Source organism: Danio aesculapii, chromosome 12 (genome assembly GCF_903798145.1).
Source record: "Danio aesculapii chromosome 12, fDanAes4.1, whole genome shotgun sequence".
Classification (NCBI taxonomy): domain Eukaryota; kingdom Metazoa; phylum Chordata; class Actinopteri; order Cypriniformes; family Danionidae; genus Danio; species Danio aesculapii.
In genome coordinates, this window is record NC_079446.1 from 16,243,354 (window position 1) to 16,263,819 (window position 20,466).

Here is a 20,466-nt window from a genome sequence, read left to right on the forward strand (position 1 = left end):
CTCAAAAATTATGTTTTTTAAAGAAAACAACAATTTTGAGAACAAACGTGTCACATTTGCATATTTGACATCTTAATTCAACCCAAAATCTGTTAGTGACACCGCATTCAAAAAACAATTGTGGAGCTACTTCATCTACAAAGCCACAAAACAAGCAAGTCACATCAAAATAAGTAACTATAAATAGATAAATTAACAGGATAGATTTTGTGCAAAATGTGTTTCAGTAGCACAAATGTATATGTTTTTTATTGTATGTTATTTATACAGAATGACTGGTTATGTGCACATGATATGTAAATACTTTTGGTTAAGATGGTGTGTGTAAATGGTACAGATGTATTGGAGTAAACAAAATCTGCATGTAAGAACACACCAAATACAAACAAATCTATGGATGGCAATTTTCACCAGGAAAGAAAAAATGTGCTATAAAAAGTAAAAATTTTGACATATGCAGGTGACAAAATGTTTAAGTAAAAAATGATATATTTATGTAGTTTGAAAAAAAAAATGGCTCACTAAATTTCTTTTTTGTTTGTTTGTTTTGTTTTTAATGTTATACTGAACTGTACCATAAAAATATTGCCAAAATACAGCCAAAACTATACCTATATGTGTGACATTGCTAAAAAAAGCAAAGAAAAAAATCTTGATACAATAATAGCGTGAGAGCAATTTATCTGCTTTGTATGGACATTTATCTTCATATAGTGTTTTTTTTAAATGAAACCATAAATAAGATTTTTTTCTTGTCAGAGTTGTTGGACAACAAAACTTAACTATTTTATAACTATTTTTATGAAAGTTAAAAATGTAAATAAACTCTGAGATAAAGCTTAATAATTGCACATGGGCTTCACAGGGAGCTTCAGTCGCATGATTTGTATGGGGTCCTTCCAGTTTTTACTTTACAGAAATTAGTTTACAGAAATAAACAAGTAATGAATGTATAAAGATCATACCTACTATTCGGTGCCATTTGTGTCCCTATAGCATTATATGGTACAGAATATTTAAAAATGCAATTGAAAAAATTTCTTAAAGTTTGTCTGATAAGATTATCCCATTTCCACAATAGGACACGATGATAAGTTCTCAAAAATAAATTAAATTTAAAATAATGACTCTAATTTCAGTGCAAGCTGAATTGCCATGTCCCAGGTCATGTATGCTCATGTTCAGTTACAAATATAATTTTGAAAAATATTAAAATATTTTAATAAAATTTTAAATAAATGTGTGTCCCTGAAATGAATGTCGCCCCTGTTACTTTAATTGTAATCCCCATAAAACTGCCCACTGATTGCTCTTCTAGTCATATGATTCTCAGGAATTCTCACAATAATGGACAGAAATTGTCTACAAGAAGCAGAGTTAGTCTCAGTCTTTTATCTTTTTATTTTCAACATTTCAGAGTAGATTTCTGTTGTGGTAAAGCATAACAGGTCCACCCTGTTACCCATTTTTATATAAGGGAAACATTTTCTTTTCCTTTTTTTGTCATTTTGAGAAATACAGTTAATAAGTGAAGTTTCACAAACTAATTTCGAGAGAAGCACGTGATTTGATTGACTGCAGCTGGCCACTCATCTACATTCACTACTTAGCCAATCAAATTAACCCCAACTCACTATAAGTAGCCTAGATATAACTACTCTCTTATCTTCGTTTTCCGAAGAAACTAACGACAAGTCCGCTCCAGCTCCTCCGAAAGCTACTCACGGACAAACCAACCTCCTACTATTTTCAACCACACCACCACTATCATCATCATATCGTCATCAACTACAACGATAACAACAACGGAGGCGGCGGAGATCACAACAGCAACAGCGCAGCTACGGTCAAGAAAGAAAGCTCCACGCTCCCTGAAACATCAGCCCCATCTCAACAACACCCAGCTCAGCCTGAAAGTCGGCCCGAGACTGAGGCTCCAGTAAGAGGCCAAAGGCCTAGCTACTCCAGCCAGAACATAATGTTTTATACAATCCTCATCTCCCGCTACTTCAAACCACCACGTACCTTCTCCAGCATCATCATACGTCTCTCAAACGACAGTCACAGAACTCCTCCAAACTCCTAGATGCTGGAACCACAAATTCCATACCGCTGCAATAAACCCGAAAAGACCTTACGAATCCATGTCTTCACTGACTCCGCCCCCCCTAGGACATTATAACCACACGCTCCTGCTACGCCCCCTAAACCCTAAGTTCTGCAGCCCACAAACACTGCGCCACCCCTGGCCACCAAAGAAAGCCCTAAAGCAATCTCGGAATCTCCCGGACAATAACGCAACTCTTCTAGCCTGCAGCTCCCCAATCCAGTGCAAACTCCAGCCCTCCTCTTCCAGCAATCCTTACCACTCTAAACCCTCTTCAATTCTCTCTTCCAAACCTCCTACATTAACCCAGCTCATAAGAATTTTCCATCCCAAGATCCACCAGTTACGTACCCGCCCATCTACCCTGCTATAGACACTATCCCAGCTCTCCCTCCTCTCACTTCTACACACTTGCTACTACTGCGGCAACACGCATGCTGTCAGCCAAGTGCTAAGTCTAATGAAAACAAATTACTTGTCAACTTCTGTCAACATTTTTTTTTTTTAATCTTGATACTGAATTACGTTTGCACCCTGATCTAATTATTCAGAATTTTTCATTCCAGGTCTGTATAACGAATCCAAGCCCGGTATCTTGGCGCTCCCTTTCCAGCCCTCCACCAACGCTGAACCAGAATTCACAGAGCTATTATAGAAAAAGAGATCGACAATAAATTCATGTTCGATCCCCTCATTCTTGCTCCTTCGTCAAGCACATTCACATTAGCCCTACTGAAATGGGCATTAGAACGTTTCTAAAAACGTCTAATAACGGATCTTTCATCTTCTCATAATTCCGCCTCTTTCAGCATTATTCATTACGCTGAACGAAGATGCCTTAAATTACCACGCCATAAACCAAGCAATCTCTTTAAGTCGGCTGCAAAGCTTGGCTCGCAGTCGACATCACCCCTGCCTTTTAAGTCATTCCATTAAACCCCGATCTCTGGTATCTCCGATTTCTGGCATTAATCAGGCATCACAACTCTACTTCGCAGTCTGTCTAACATTCGGACACAGAAGTAAACACATTTATACTTCAGAAACTATTTGCGGGATTCTCGCCAATAACTAAGGCGTTCGCACGTAGTTCATCTACTAGATGATTACATATATCTTTCCCCCTAATATCCTCCAGCCAAAACTTATTGACAAGTCTTTCTAATATTGGCATTTCCATTGTGGATGAACCTCCGGCTCAAGCACTTCTATAAAATTACTAAGCATCAATTTGGATTCGCAGAATTGCATACATCCATACCTAAACAAATTGACTGAAATTTAGTTCCCTTCTATATTCTTGAAGAGAAAAGATTGCACTAAGCACAAACTGCTGTCCATCTTAGAACATCAAAACTCACACGCGCATTATCCTGCAGGGATGCCTTTTTCGTTACTCACCTCCTTCAACTCGCAGCATCAGTCCCCGAATTAGATGAGAATATATCTCTATCCGATCTCGGCCATAATAACTTGGCCTGAAGGGCGTCGTGCACCGGAGGCACCGCTCACGATGATCAGCGCGGCGACGATGTGCGCACATGACAGGGGATAGTAGGCTAATGCACACCAGACACAAAAATTCATATGTTATTTAAACTAAACTATTCATATAGTCCTAAATTGTGACTAGGCACTGCGGACAGCCCCCGACTTGCAGCGCTGGCGCACGTACCCTGATAGAACATAAGTTTAGAATTCTAAATACATGGCGCAACGCAACACGTCACCGAACGGCGCTCATGGCGTGCCACCTGCTTTATGCTTTTCTTCCTAAGCACTGGAATTTCTACCCACTCATTTATAAGCGATCCAATTTCATCCTCAGTACATAGCTTTATTACACAGACGCCGCCCCCTCCGTAGGCTTAGAGGGATGTTATCAGGACTGCCGACGCGCTACTAACGGACCATATCGCGGAGAAATGAATAGTCCGCCTCCAAGATTCTCATTCACTGTTACAATGAAGCCGCTGTCCACTGCACTAATAAAGGCGTTATCATTATCATGCTTTAAGGCTGCTCTTCCATCTCTTCATTTGGACTTCAGCACACAAAAAAAATGATAATAATTAAATAAATAAATAATTTATAACTGTTGTACATGTTCCTAATTATATAAGGAAATTGCTGATTCTCTTTCTTGCTTTGCTTCTAGAAACTGGTACCAGAAACAGAGCCGCACCTGACCTCATCCCTCCTTTGAAGATGATATTCCCACAATCGTTGCATACACGACTTGCATCAACACCCATAAATATATTTTAGGAAGTAACCCCAGAACATCTCAATAGTTCCTCACTACAGAACACATGCAAACATTTCATTCCCCACACAACACTTCATTACTGTTTGCCCCCGCAAACAATCAGTCTATTCATCACATACTTACATTCACACAAACAATTCAACCAAGAGTTATTTAAATGGAATTTTAAAAAAAATTTCACAAGCTTTGTACGGCTCCATTTATGATTCTATTGATAATTCACAAACTGGCCCTCTTATTAAAGGCATCCCACCCTCCCAGACATCAGACTGCCCATCTCGCCCTACATACTCTCCAATGCATTTCCACACTCAGAAAGGATACCTATCCTTGCATACAGACCACACTCTAGATGCAATGTTTATTCTTGTTTTTTGAATTTCTCAGATGTTGTGAAATTACAGTAACATCTAATTTGATCCCAACATCCACCCCACCATCACAGATCTAACTTTGATTGACGAGGAAACAATCAATCAAGATAAACAGATCAATCTAGAAAAGGACAATGCATCTACATATTCAATATTGCCTCCCCCACTAGCCAATCCAAACACTCCTAGCATACATACACTACAGGAAAATGCTAAGCATAAGTCCCCCAGCCCCCCTTTTTTCATAGATGACACACATCATCCAGTGACACGTTTTGGTTTCAAAAAAACATTAAAACAGTCCTCCACCATTCAGGCTTCCCACCAGAATCTTACTCCAGTCAGATTTGGAGCCGCCACCACAGTTGCACATAATCTCAACAACACATACAAACACTAGAAAGGTGGTCTTCCAACGCCTTCAAATCTTACATTCGACTCAGCCACAGCCATCTAAAGGAAGCCCAAAGGACCCTCACCAGCAGACACCTTAAACCCAGCGGCCAAGGGCACGAGCCTAATCCAGGGATAAGACAAGACACAGCCATCCCGGCTTCCAGAGAGCAGAGTAGCTACTCAGACACCCAAGGGTGCGGGCACGACCCAGCCACCTAACCCTTCTTTCTTCCTTCTGGCTCTGAGTCGCACTCAGCTTTCTCTCCCTATTCACTCACCTAACTCCAGCAGGAGTTCTTCCCGCCCAGGCCCCCCCTGTCACCCCCGCCCCCCCTGGTCTTCAACACCCCCAGGGCACCAATTCTGCCCGTCACCCTCTAGCTGGAGTCTTCACCTCCCCCTCATCTCTCCCGACTCCTACCGTAGCTGGCCAAACTAGCTCAACTAACCCCGAGCTGTGACACGGGCACGAGTCACGTCACCGACCCTCCCCGGCCCTAGCTTAATTTATTTTCTTATACATTTATTTTCCACATTTACCTTTTATTTATTTTATTTATATATATGTGTGTATGCACCCTCGCATATAAATATATATTTATATATAGTGCCGTCACCCTGAAGCTCTAACTCCCACAGGAGTGGTCCAGAGCATCGACCCCCACAGGGAGTCCATGCCCCAAACCCGGCCCCCTTCACCCTCCATTATCCAGCTGGAGTCCTCACTTCCCCTTCCCCATTTTTTAACTACCCCAGCAGGATTCCTGTCCACCCCATGGCTCTGACCCCCGAGTCTCCCCGAGTCTCTACTCCCGCAGGAGTATTCATAGCCCACGCCAACCCTGCTCGGGCTCCCGCAGGAATCTGTATCACCCTTTGCTCCCACAGGAGCCCCCTTTACCTTTTCTTCTGAAAAACCACTATATCCAGCAGCCGGATATAGCCTTCCAAGCCTTTTGGGGAGTTTCTTCGAAAACACGGCTGCTGTCCTGAATCTCCTGCTTTTGGGGAGCTCTCGAGAACCACCTGATCTCGTACTCCCCTCATATACTCTATGGACCAGGCGGGAGCCCTGGGCTCACCTATCTCCGAGCTCAGGGTTCTCTCTCGGGACAGCATGCCAAACCTGCTAACAGTTGTCAAACAATATCTAAGTGTGAACTCTTGAAGTAAAGTTTCACAAACTAATTTTGAGAGAAGCACATGATATGATTGACTGCAGCTGGCCACTCATCTACATTCACTAGTTAGCCCCAAGATTAGCCCCAGATTAACCCCAACTCACTATAAGAAGCCTAGCTAGAACTACTCTCTTATCTTCGTTTTCCGAAGAAAACCCCCCAACCACCCCCTCTCCTCCTTTCTTCCTTTACCACGGGGAGCTCTCAAGAACCACCTGATCTCGTACTCCCCTCATATGCTCTATTGACCAGGCGGGAGCCCTTGGCTCACCTATCTCCGAGCTCAGGGTTCTCTCCTGGGACAGCATGCCAAACCTGCTAACAGTTGTCAAACAATATCTAAGTGTGAACTCTTGAAACATGTTTCAAATCTTCAGGCTATCATGTGCTAGCTCGTCGTTCATCATATAGGTAGTAATGCTTGAGTTTTGCAAAAAATGTCACTTCTGTTACTGCCCACACTGTTACCGTTTTGCTCATGGTTTAAACATGGTTTAAAGATCAGTTTAAACCATGTGCATGATTTTCTCACGGAATGGCACTCTTTTCTGCTGCAGAAAAGCAGAGATGATACAGGGCATGTCATGGTGCAAACCAAAATAAAAGATTAAATTTAAAATAATAGTTTTATTTGCAATTTTCAGTATTTCACTACTTGTACTGTACTATCTGTATGAAATTTAAAATGTTCATTGTATTAAATTTGGCTTTTTGGACAATTGATGTGATGTATTAGACATTGAAAAATATTGCTGTTTCTTCTTTTGATAATTTAGTAACCATATTTTTTTTTTATTGATAATCGAATGAGAGTGAGGCAAACAAGTTGCCCTAGTTCTTATTGTAATGTCCACCCTGCTACTCCTCTCTCCACCCTGTTAATAATGTAGTTTTTTCATAATAATTAAATAAAATCAACATAAATTACACATGTTTTTCTGGTTACTTGTATCCAAAGAACTGACAAAATTAAGTCTGCATTGCAATCTTTTTTTTAATACTAAATGAAATACATTAAATTTACAGTGTGCTATAAATCATAACAAGCCTTTTTTAGATAACTCTTGTTTAGTAATAGCTTTTAAAAAATACTATTGCAGTGTAAAGTGAGGGACATTTTAGTGCTTAGAAAATGTAAATATTACAGTAACTATTTATTTTAAACATCTTTAAAAAGGTACGAGAATGTTCTGTAAGAGGGGGACATTTGGCCTGTGTTACATGTGAAAATTCTGTAAAAAATGTTAAACTGTAATATCCTGAACTGGACCCGTATATTTTTCCTATAGTTCAATATGTACTCCTTCAACTGAAATGATAAAAATCCTGGTAAATGTAAAAAAAAAAAAAAAAAGTGACAGTTACTACCTTGAAATGGCACTGAATAATAAGAATGACCCTTAATTAAAAAATGAATAATTATTTCGATTAATGAAATTTCTTAATTCGTGCATTCAGTCTTCTCTGTCAAATGGCATTACATCCTTTTTTGTTAGAACAGTTTCTTAATCTTCTGACAAAAGACTTCTGACTCTGGCTCCCCCAAATTGTCATCTCTCGGTTGTACAAAAATAGAAGACTACTTGGATTAAAAATAGTCAGAGTGTGAAGGTATAGGCTACAATAATGAATTATTTCATCTGAAGAAGGAATATTAGGTTAGTTGTTGTTCATCTTCATAACTACGACTGGTATTGTATTTAATAAATTATTATTGCCTACTTTATTTTTAAAGTGCTACAATACTTGCCGATAATTGTTACTATTTGCAATACGTAGCCTAACATTAGAAAACCCATAAGGAGCAAATATTTTAACATTCATTCATTCATTCATTTTCTTTTCGGCTTAGTCCCATTATTAAACTGGGGTCGTCACAACGGAATGAGCCGCCAACTTATCCAACATGTACCCAGCTGAGGCCCTTCCAGCCGCAACCCATCACTGCGAAACATCCACACGTACACTCATTCACACACATACACTAGAGTGTATTTATTTTACCCAGTTCCCCTATACCACATGTTTTTGGACAGTGGGCGAAACCGGAGCACCTAGAGGAAACCCACGCCAACACGGGGAGAACACGCAAATTCCCCATAGAACTGCCAACTATCCCAGCTCAGGCAGTGAGGCGATTGTGCTACCCACTGCGCCTCCATGCTATATTCAACATACTAAAATTAAATATTAAGCTGCTATTTTTTACATAGTTTTTTAACTAAATACCCTCTATTACTAGCCTACACTCAGTGTAGGCTTAAAAATACAGAATGGACGCAAATGCGCTGTACTTTACATTAACATTAAGCATATAATTTTTTCATTTAAACATAGGCCTACTTTTGATTTGAAAAATGTAAACCCTTGCTCTGCCTCTTACGTTTATAGTCTCTTGCTTTTAATGCGTATTGATAGTGATATGTTAAGAAAGCACGCAGTAAAGTTTTGCTTTGCGAGTTATCCATCATAAATTGGTAAACGGTGTGTGCTACGTTCTGCTTTGCCGATTGCAAAATATGATTGGGAAATGGTTTGCCAGAATATACCCTGACTGATGTGCCCCAGCCTGAACCAATCGCGAGGATCAAGCACGCCGTTGTTAATATTAGAAGGAAAATACATACAGTTGAAGTCAGAATTATTAGCCCCCGTTTTTTCCCCCAATTTCTGTTTAACGGAGAGAAGATTGTTTTCAACATTTTTCTAAACATAATAGTTTTAATAACTCATTTCTAATAAATGATTTATTTTATCTTTTGCCATGATGACAGTAAATAATATTTGACTAGATATTTTTCAAGACACTTCTATGCAGCTTAAAGTGACATTTAAAAGCTTAACTAGGCAGGTTAGGGTAATTAGGCAAATTATTGTATATTGATGGTTTGTTCTGTAGACTGTGAAAAAAATGGCTTAAAGGGGTTTAATTAGTCTTAAAAAAGTAAAAACTGCTTTTATTCTAGCTGCAATAATACAAACAAGACTTTCTCCAGAAGAACAAATATTATCAGACATACTGTGAAAATTTCTTTGCTCTGTTAAACATCATTTGGGAAATACTTAAAAAAGAAAAAAACATTCTAAGGGGGCCAATAATTCTGGGGGCCTTAATTTTCTTATAATTGATTTATCAACTTTTAATACTTTTTAAGACCCAGCGGACACCCTGTCACTACACTGAGAGGTGATACGGTAGCTACAGCTATTTGCATTTATTTGACAGTAAACCTAAAACTGCTCAATTTACAGCACAGGTTATTCATTTTAGACATTTTAACAATAGGGTATTTGCAGAAGTATGCTAAAGGATTTTAATTTGTCAGTAACCTGGGTTAAGTGCTTCCAGTGAACTGTATGCCATTACAAAATCAGCGCGTTTAATCAGCGTCTGTTTTCTTTCTTTTTGTCTCGTTTTATGCTTGAGCAACTAAATGAATGCCAAAGTCTATTTAACTGATTGTATTTTAATTACATTGCAACATCGATGCTGTAAAAGGAACCGTATATAATGGAAAAAAGTCACAAAAACCGTTCACCGGAAGTTTATCAGTATGGAAAGAAACACTAGCTCTGCATATACCCTATTAACACAGTATGTGTTTTTTCACTCCTAAGACTGACATTCAAAATGTAAAAAAAAAAAAAAAACGTTTAACAGTAAAACACTGTAAAAAAATGCTAAAATGTCCCTCTCTGTTGTCATCTGAAAGCCAGTCAAATTTGTGCAGCCATCCCTAATTTGTTCAAGTCGTTTAACTACATCTATATGTGTCCTCTTCTAAAGGCAGAGCTAAAGACAAGTGCAGCTTTCCTATTAATTTTATCTAAAATAAATTTTTCCAGAACACAAAAGGGATTACAACCACTAAGTTATGGAAAAGAACCAAAACTGGTCTCTTTAGCCTTAAAACTATTAAAAATTACTTTACTCTAGCCGCTGAAATAAGATGACTACACCAATTATGAAATGGTCCAAGAGACTGGCAACACCTGACTTAACCGTAAGCTGCAACAAAAAACTCACATGCACACAGTATCTTAATATAATTTTGTATGATATGAAATAATGATTTGAAACATTACATAAGGAGGAGCAGCATATATGTAAAAATGTTGGCTTAAACCGAAATAAGCTGCAACAGAACACTCACAGCATCTTATGATTTAGTATAAAAAAGAATTATGTAAAACATAACATGGGGAGAAGCATTAGGCCTGTCACGATATCTATTTTTTGTTGTACGATGTATTGTACCAAAATATATTGCGATACTTATTTTTTTGTCAATTGAAGATCATTTTATGCCACTCATTATATGACAATAACAATACATGTACATACATACACACACAAACACATAAATACACACACATACACACACACACACACTCTGTTATGAAGCGGACAGGAGACAGAGGTAAGGAAACGTTAGGGTGTTTATTAAATGACAACAAGGAGCACATGAAGGATAGCCAGGAGGATCAGGAATGATGTTGGGGTCTTTTCCTCCGTGGCTGGGTAACAGGAATACACGAGGATGGACAGCACACACCAGATACAGCTGACAGAGGATGACACAGACTTGGAAGGACTGGAAGACAGGACGATTCGGGAGGACCAGGAAGACTAGGAGGAATACAAAGAGAACAGGTAAGTAAATCGTTTGTTTTAGCTGAGGATGACTACGCTGAGTGGTCGCTCAGTTGTCCGCTTTCGTCGAGACGAGCCCGGACAATGAGCGACTGGAGTGCTGTGCTTTTATCTGGTGCTCGTGAATGTGATGCAGCTGTGTGCTCATTAGAAGTCAGGTGATGGTGATCTTCGTGAGTGGGGGTCGTGAGAGCCTGACCAATCCATGACAGTACCCCCCTCCCCAGGGCCCGCTCCTGAGGGCCGACACCTCCGACGCCGTGGTGGTCTCCCTCTGCCTCTAGGCGCTGGGAACTCAGGGTGGCTCTCATGAAACTCCACCATGAGACTAGGATCGAGAATATCAGCTCTGGGAACCCATGTCCTTTCTTCGGGGCCGTACCCTTCCCAGTCCACCAGGTACTCCAACTGGCCACCACGACGTCGGGAACGCAAGATCTCCTTCACTGCGTAGACGGCTCCTTCTTCTAGGAGCAGTGGAGGAGGGGGTTCCTCTTCGTGGTCAGGCTCTGTGGAGGGAAGAACAGGATCGTGATAGGGTTTCAGGAGTGATACGTGGAATGTAGGGTGAATACGGTAGTGAGAGGGTAATTGTAGTTTGTAGGTGACGGGGTTAACCTGTTCCACGATGGTGAAGGGACCAACAAATCGGGGACTTAACTTGCGAGAGGGCAGTCGCATGCGTATGTCCCGGGTGGATAGCCACACCTTTTGTCCGGGTGTGTATCTGGGTTCTTCAGACCTTCTCCTATCGGCGGTTACCCTGCTTCGACGGACTGCCCTCTGCAGATGTTGATGAGCCTCGTCCCAGACTCTCTCGCTCTCCCGGAACCAGTGATCCACTGCGGGGACATCAGATGGTTCGCCATCCCAGGGAAAGAGCGGTGGTTGGAAGCCCAGGACGCACTGGAATGGCGTGAGTCCGGTGGAGGGTTGCCGCAGTGAATTTTGGGCATATTCTGCCCAGCCCAAATACTGGCTCCAGGAGTTCTGGTGACCACTGCAGAAGGTCCTCAGGAACCGTCCCACCTCCTGAATCTTCCTCTCTGTCTGCCCGTGGTTTGGGGATGATATCCAGAAGAGAGGCTGACGGCCACACCTAGGAGCTTGAAGAAGGCTTTCCATAGACGTGAGATGAACTGTGGACCTCTGTCCGACACAATATCTTCTGGAATACCAAATGACCTGAAGACTTGATTAAAGATATTGTCGGCAGTTTCAAAGGCTGTGGGAAGACCTTTCAGAGGGATTAGTTTGACAAACTTTGAGAATCTATCTACTATGACTAGAATACAGGTATTACCTTCTGACGAAGGGAGGTCAGTGATAAAGTCCACTCCTAGGTGTGACCAGGGACGGTTCGGAATCGGCAAGGGATGGAGCTTTCCAGCGGGTAGATGACGTGGGCTCTTGGATTGGGCACAGTCCTTACAGCCCTGAACATATTGCCTCACATCCCTTGCCATGTTTGGCCACCAGAATCGTTGGGATACTAGCGAGAGAGTATTGTTGATCCCTGGATGTCCAGTGCCTAGCGAGGTATGTAAGGAGTGGATCAGATCTACCCGGTGTTCAGGTGGTATGAACTGCCGATGAGGAGGGCATCCCGGCGGAGCAGGGGCTTCCGGAAGTGGCAACGACTGGAGGAGCGTTCCAGGTGATCGGACAAATGGAGATGTGTTCGGGAAGAATCTTCGTTGGGAGTTCTTCATGATCGTGATGCTCGTGTAAACGAGAGAGAGCGTCTGCTCTTAGATTCTTGGGTCCTGGACGATAGGAAATGGAGAAATCAAAACGTGAGAAGAAAAGTGACCATCTGGCTTGACGTGGACATAGTCTCTTGGCCTCTTTGATGTATTGGAGGTTTTTGTGATCTGTGATCACCTGGAACGGATGTTTGGCTCCCTCCAACCAGTGACGCCACTCCTCCAAGGCTAGCTTGATTGCTAGAAGCTCCCTGTCTCCTATGCTGTAATTCTGCTCCGCCGGGCTCAACTTCCGAGAGAAATAGGCACAGGGATGCAGTCGGGGCGGTGTATCATGATGTTGAGATAATACTGCCCCGACGCCGGTGGTGGATGCGTCCACTTCCACCACGAAAGGAAGATTTGGGTCAGGATGAGTCAGGAGTGGGGCCCTTGTGAACTCCTTCTTAAGAAGGCGGAAGGCTGCGGCTGCTTCTTTGGTCCACTCCAGTCCTTTGGGTTTACCCTTGAGGAGATTAGTGAGAGGTGATGTAATCCTGCTGTAGTCCTTGATAAACAGTCTATAAAAGTTAGCAAACCCAAGAAACCTCTGGAGCTCCTTAATGGAAGTGGGTTCTGACCAGGATAGAACAGCCTCAATTTTCTTCCCATCCATACGTATACCGGTTTGGTCAATGATGTATCCCAAGAAATGAATCGACTTCTGGTGGAATGAGCATTTCTCCGCTTTGAGGTAGAGGTGATGTTCTCTCAATGTGTGTAGGACCTCCGCAACGTGTTGGCGATGTTCGGCCTCACTCCGGGAGTAAATGAGGATGTCATCTATGTACACTATTACACAGTGGTGAAGAAACTCCCGGAGGACTTCATGAATGAAGTTTTGGAATACGGAGGGGGCGTTGACCAGACCGTAAGGCATGACCTCATATTCATAGTGGCCAGTAGGGGTCACGAATGCTGTCTTCCATTGGTCCCCCTCACGTATTCTTATCAGATTATACGCGCTGCGGAGGTCCAATTTAGTGAAGACTTTAGCTTCTCGGAGCTGTTCCAAAGCGGCTGGTACCAGAGGAAGGGGATATCGGTATTTTACTGTACCGTTATTTAGGACCCTGTAGTCGATGCATGGACGCAGCCCTCCGTCCTTCTTGGCCACAAAGAAGAAGCTTGAGGCGGCTGGTGATTTTGAGTGACGTATGTACCCCTGACTCAGAGCTTCCCTTATGTAATCTTCCATTGCCTGATTCTCTGGAAGCGAGAGCGGGTAGATCCTACCTCTTGGCAACTGGGCATCTGGAACTAGGTCGATCGCGCAGTCCCATGGCCGATGCGGCGGTAGCTGGGAAGCTCTCTTGGGGCAGAAGACATCATGAAAGGAGCTGTACTCCTTAGGAATGTGGATAGACTGCTTCTCAGGAGGGCTCTCGACCGATGTTGCAAACAAAGAAATGGGGTTCCGACCTTGAAGAGGGAGATTTGGAAAACAGGCAGGTGTACATCCAGATCCCCATTTCTTTATCTCTCCTGTGCCCCAAGAGATGATGGGATCGTGCTTCACCAGCCACGGGCGCCCTAGAATGATGTCCATATTTGCACCCTCCAGAACCAGAAATTGAATCCTCTCTTGATGTAACAACCCCACTTGAAGAAGGATGTCTTCGCATTGTCGATGGATACGGGTCGAAGATCGAGTGCACTGGGTTATCGGTTGTATCTGGTATATATGCGAGGACGCCTCAGTACGGAGGTGGAGTTGACGACAGAGGGATTGGGAGATGAAGTTCCCTGCTGACCCGGAGTCGATGAGGGCTGTGACAAGGAGAGAAATAGAGGCAGTAGTTATTTGTACGGTGGTAGTAAGTGGTTTACATTGTTCAATATTCGTACTGAATACACTCACTGAAGTCCGAATGGGACGAAGGGGACACTCCATACGGGTGTGTCCACTGACACCGCAGTATAGACACAGACCCCGGGTCAGCCTCCTCTGTCGTTCCGCTGATGTCAGTCTTCCAGACTCTATTATCATGGGTTCTGGTTCTGGAGAGGCTGTTGACTCAGGCGATTGGAGGAGTGCAGACGAGGGGGTGATGGTGTCCTGTTGATAGGAACGGAGACGATCGGAACATCGGAGAGAATGTTGGATGAATCTCTCCAGACCCATTGTATCATCTAATGTGGCCAGTTGGATTCGGAGAGTGGGTTCCAAGCCGAGCCGGTACGTGGTCAACAACGATCTCTCATTCCATCCACTTGCGGCTGCTAGAGTGCGAAACCGGAGAGCATATTCCTGTGTAGATAGAGTACCTTGCTTTAGATGATACAGCTGCTCTCCAGCGGCTACTTCCCCATCAGAACGTCCAAACACCTCTTTGAAATACTCCGTGAAGGTAGTGATGGAATTCATGACCGGCCCGGCTTGGTTCCAGATCGTCTCAGCCCATTTAAGTGCAGGTCCAGAGAGTAGAGATACGATGTAGGCGATCTTCGACTTATCTGTGGGATATAGAGAAGGTTGCATTTCGAATATGAGGGAACATTGTAACAGAAAACCATTGCACTCCCCCGCTCCGCCTGAGTAGGGCGCTGGTCGGGCCATGGGACTGGAAGGAAGGGCCGAAGAAGAAACTGTGGAGGCGGAAGTGCTCGGTGCTGGTGGTGCGTTGGAAAGTGGAGCTGGTGGCTGTAGAATCCGCTTCAACTGGTCCACCAGCTCTTGAAGGTGATCGGGGGTGCTCATGTTGTCGTCGTTAATGGTCCGGGCTTCTGTTATGAAGCGGACAGGAGACAGAGGTAAGGAAACGTTAGGGTGTTTATTAAATGACAACAAGGAGCACATGAAGGATAGCCAGGAGGATCAGGAATGATGTTGGGGTCTTTTCCTCCGTGGCTGGGTAACAGGAATACACGAGGATGGACAGCACACACCAGATACAGCTGACAGAGGATGACACAGACTTGGAAGGACTGGAAGACAGGACGATTCGGGAGGACCAGGAAGACTAGGAGGAATACAAAGAGAACAGGTAAGTAAATCGTTTGTTTTAGCTGAGGATGACTACGCTGAGTGGTCGCTCAGTTGTCCGCTTTCGTCGAGACGAGCCCGGACAATGAGCGACTGGAGTGCTGTGCTTTTATCTGGTGCTCGTGAATGTGATGCAGCTGTGTGCTCATTAGAAGTCAGGTGATGGTGATCTTCGTGAGTGGGGGTCGTGAGAGCCTGACCAATCCATGACACACACACACACACACACACACATATATATATATATATATATATATATATATATATATATATATATATATATATATATATATATATATGTATGTATGTATGCATAATGCAAGTGCACTCTTTCAAAAAACAATTCATATTTTATTCTTTAGAATGTTTGATTTAATTATAGTCATTTTAACAGCTTAATAATGAGGCATTGGAACCAGAATGTGAAAACATATAGCGTAAACAAATAAATAATAAATGTTAACAAAGAAGTGCAAGGCAAAAAGTAACAGAGGCTGCGATATCTGCTAGCAGATCTATTTTCAGCTGTCAGACACCCGCATAAAAATAAACTATAGTAATTTATAGTAAATACTATAGAGTTTTTTAACCATACTGACACTGACTACTCGAGTAAAGATAGAGATGTTGCACAATCAGCTAAAATGTTGTTAAAATTGTTTTTATGTATGGCCGATATATATATTGCATCATCAAAGATTATTAAGATCATGTCCATGTGTTGTGCGATAAGTCAACATATTGATTATTGTGACAAGCCTAAGAAGCATATAAAATGTGAGCATAAAGCAAAATAAACTTAAACTAGTATCCTATACCAGAACCAAAGAATTGTGATAAAAGTGGATTTTCTAAACTTAAAATATTGGAATGAATCTTTTTTAATTGCACATGTATTACATGTTAAAAGTTGTAGTATATTCCATTGCCATTATTTAACAAAATAGCTGGCTTTCAAAACTGGTTTAATCTTACATTACCCAAATGGTTGTAAAAGGTGAAATGGCCTCCAAGGGACTTGGATGAACTGTAAGCTGCAGACATACAGAGAAAGAGAGAAACATGAAATTATTATTTGAAATTATTATCTATTAGAATATATTTGTAAAAATACAGACAACACTAGTCTCAAACTAAATGGAGGTGGGTGTAAAAAGTAACTTCAGGCCTAAACGTTAGGCCAGGGCTATTCAATTTGTTTGTCACGGGGGCCAGTTCATGAAAAGCAGTTCATGAAAGGGGGCCGGAGAGATATGACTTGCAATATGAATGATGAAACAACAGCATAAGAGCTCATTTGCTGCATTTTTGCTCAAGACACCCACGTTGGCTTTTTCTACATTAAAATGTTAATATGTTGTATTTTTAAAATTACATAATATCAGTGCATTGTACAATATGCTTTTTTTACAAACATATTCAAATGTTTTATTTCAAAGCACAACAAAAGCAGTGTATAAGTAGGCTTCTTTTACATTCAGACACATTCTTATGTTGTTTTATACTGCGTAACAATTAGGTTAAAATGCGTAAAATATATTATATATAGTCTAAAGAATAATCATGGTTTCACGGTTATCACTTCTAACGTAAATTTAAACTTTATGTTTGGTAGGTATTTAAATGAACGGTTATCTGCTTCATACATACATAATAATTTTAATAATTTGTAATAATCCATCTATACCTTTTGTTTACATTGCACTGAAAGCCACTCACAGCAACGGTGTGAGACGTGTTCCACTGGGTGCGCCTGTATATTGGCATATATTCTTACATTGGAAATAAACTTGCACGCGGAAAAGATCCAATATGTATTGAGGTAAAGTTGGTTCAACTGAAGAAACGGTAGAGTGATTGTATAATAAATGTATCAACATAACAACAAAGGGAATATAGTTACTATATGAATGTAATGTGATTACAAAGTCACAAAGTGATATATTATCTCCCATTGTTGGTTACAATATATATATATATGAAGAGAATATGTGTAGGTTGGTTTTATGGCTATGTGTGTGTCATATGACAAGTAAATTGTGAATAGTTTGTTTATGAAGAACTATAGAATGACTTCATAGTATGTGTAACAGTAATGTGCAGGAAATATGTATATAAATATTTTGAGCTATATATAATATCTGTGAAGATGTTTACATATGTTATGTTTTACAGTGTTGTGAAAGTATACTGATAAGTGCATTCATTAAAAAAAAAAAAACAATTCACAGACTCTGACGTGAAGCAGCAGCAGCTCCGTGTTTCCTGTGTTTTCAATAACATTATTGTCCCTCATCAGGCGGTGAGGGCACTACATTTTGGAGGCACCACTGGGATGGATGCAGTATGGGTCGGCTTCGAGTGATGACAGTCTTCCTCCAGTGCCATTCATCTTCTTACTCAGCCCAGGAGATCAGTGAAGTGAAGGTGCCTGCGGTCCCTGTTGTGTTCGGACAAAAGTGCATACAATCTGAGATCATAGGCGGAGGGTGAACGAACTCCAGGGTAAGGCTAATATATGCGCTGCCCTTTAATGCATTTAAAAAGACTTGCGACCGACCAAGAAGAGGTTTTAACAAAAGCACCACCTATCAACAAACATCTATTATATTCAACACGGGCATTAAATTATTTTATTAAACTAACCCACTGATCTACACTACCGGTCAAAAGTTTGTTTGTTTGGTATTTATTTTTTATTATTACTACTTTTATTAAAAAATCTAATTTAAATTATTATGTTCATCAAGGCAGCATTTATTAAATATAAAAAAAAGTTAAATAATTATTTATTAAATATTTATGTATTACTGTATGCAGTTTCAAATTAAATTACTACTACTTGTTGCTTTTATTACTATTACCAGTAATAACTTTATTACTCTTAATAAGGGCGATTTCTGAAGGATCATGTGACTCTGAAGACAGAAGTAATAAAGCTGAAAATTCATCATCGCGAACGCAGCCCTCATTATTCTGCCACCCTAGGCGGCCGCCTAGGTCGCCTCTGGACGCGCCGGCCCCGAGAATATGAAATCATTCTCTTTTTCACGAGGCCAATCGAAAACCGAACTTGTAATGCAGCAAGAAATATTTGACCTTTAAAATATAAAACTCCAAACGATTGCCTAAACAAGATTACTACACTATAGGCTATAGACTACGTACAATGAAACTACCAATTTAATGCTGAAAACAAATAAAACCAGAATAATATATAATACCTCTCTCCTAATACTCATTTGTCGTTTTATTACTTATGTCCTTGACCAGCATATAAAAATAGTCCGCTGGCCAGCACTTTTGGTTTGGTTTTCAGAGCTGCTGCGAACTCCAGTAATAAACAGCGCTCATCAGTGCAACGTGCGGGGTTGAACAGTTTCATTTTTGTGCAGAGGGGGACTTGAAATTTGATTGACAAACTTACAATAGCTAAAGTGGTGTGTTAATCATCAACATTAAATTAAATTCATATTACGGCTTGCACCTGTTACATGTTTTCAATGCAATTTTTTTTGCTGCTATCTACTTGGTCTCTGGCCAGGGGGAGGCTAAGCCTTCCCCAGCCTTACACACGCTCCGCCTATGTCTGAGATCAACTTACAGTATCAGTATTGCTGCAAGATCTCAGCCAGCTACCGACATTGCACACATCCAAAGACTGAGCAACCTATGGATTTCTTAGAGGACTTTAAGCTTGAGGTGATAGGAGCATTATATGCTCTCTCAAAAGGAAACCTTCTTGAATTATGTCAGTTTCTGAAAGTTAAGTGTGAAAATGCCATCAACCAAAGTCGTTCACTACTTATTTCTGTGATTGTAAAACACATTGAGGGAGAGACATTAGAAGAGCTTGAAGATGCTGGTATGTCAGAGCTTTTGTCGTTATAAGATAAAATTTGTGAAATTCCATTTGGAAACAGTGACCCAGAAAAACAAACAACAGAAAACATAGAGCAAGAAAGACTGCAAAAATAAATTGACACACAACAGTTAGCCCTGCAATAGCTAATCAGAGTAGTAAAGAGAATCCCCAAAGTTTTATTGTTCGGTGTCTTGATTTGAGACAAAAGATGCTGTTTGCTTCCCAGGAGGCAGAATCTACTTTGAAATACGACCCAAATCTTGTTCAGAGCATGTTTCTCCACACTGTCCTGACCGGCTTACAAAATTATAGTATCAGAAGTGACCTGCAACCTTACCTGACAAGAACTGAGGTGAGCGATAAACTTCTCTTGGACAAGGTCAATGTTGCCTGTGCAAATGAAACGGAGCATCAAAACAAGAAAAAGTATCATCTCACTAAAGTGAATCCTGTACAAGTTAATGAAGTCGCTATTGAAAAGAAAGGAAAGACACAGTGTCACAGAAAAAACAAAGAAAGTTAAGCCTGACCTTTTGAATGAGTTAAAAGGAATCCGGTCTGACATGGCATTGTTGAAGGATCTCAGTGTAGAGGTGGCTCAAATTAAAGAATCCGTACGACAGCTTCAGGTCAAGTCCACACAATCCCCTCTTCATTTGAGGGATCCCACAAGCATGCAACCTCCCCAGTCTACATACAATTCTGCACATTATCTGCAGCCCTATAACAGGCGAAGGGGAGCATATCAGCGACAACATTGGCTCCCTGCACAGCAATACCATCCTCCTCCAGCCCATCTAAGGAAATATGTGGCATGTCAGCAGAGTGGATTAGATGTGTACTGTACCCACTGTTATAGATGTGGGAGTAGCGACCATTTTCTGGCAGG

The 20,466-nt window shown here is 41.3% G+C and overlaps 1 long non-coding RNA gene across 1 annotated transcript; it reads right to left on the reverse strand.

Moving 5' to 3' along the window:
* Nucleotides 1–17,971: 17,971 nt before the first annotated feature.
* On the reverse strand, nucleotides 17,972–20,232 carry LOC130238233 (uncharacterized). Its single transcript, XR_008838616.1, has 3 exons — nucleotides 20,108–20,232; nucleotides 19,915–19,967; nucleotides 17,972–18,152 (listed from the first exon to the last, which is right to left on the reverse strand). It is a non-coding gene; the product is annotated as an uncharacterized LOC130238233 (long non-coding RNA).
* Between the last annotated feature and the right edge of the window lie 234 nt (nucleotides 20,233–20,466).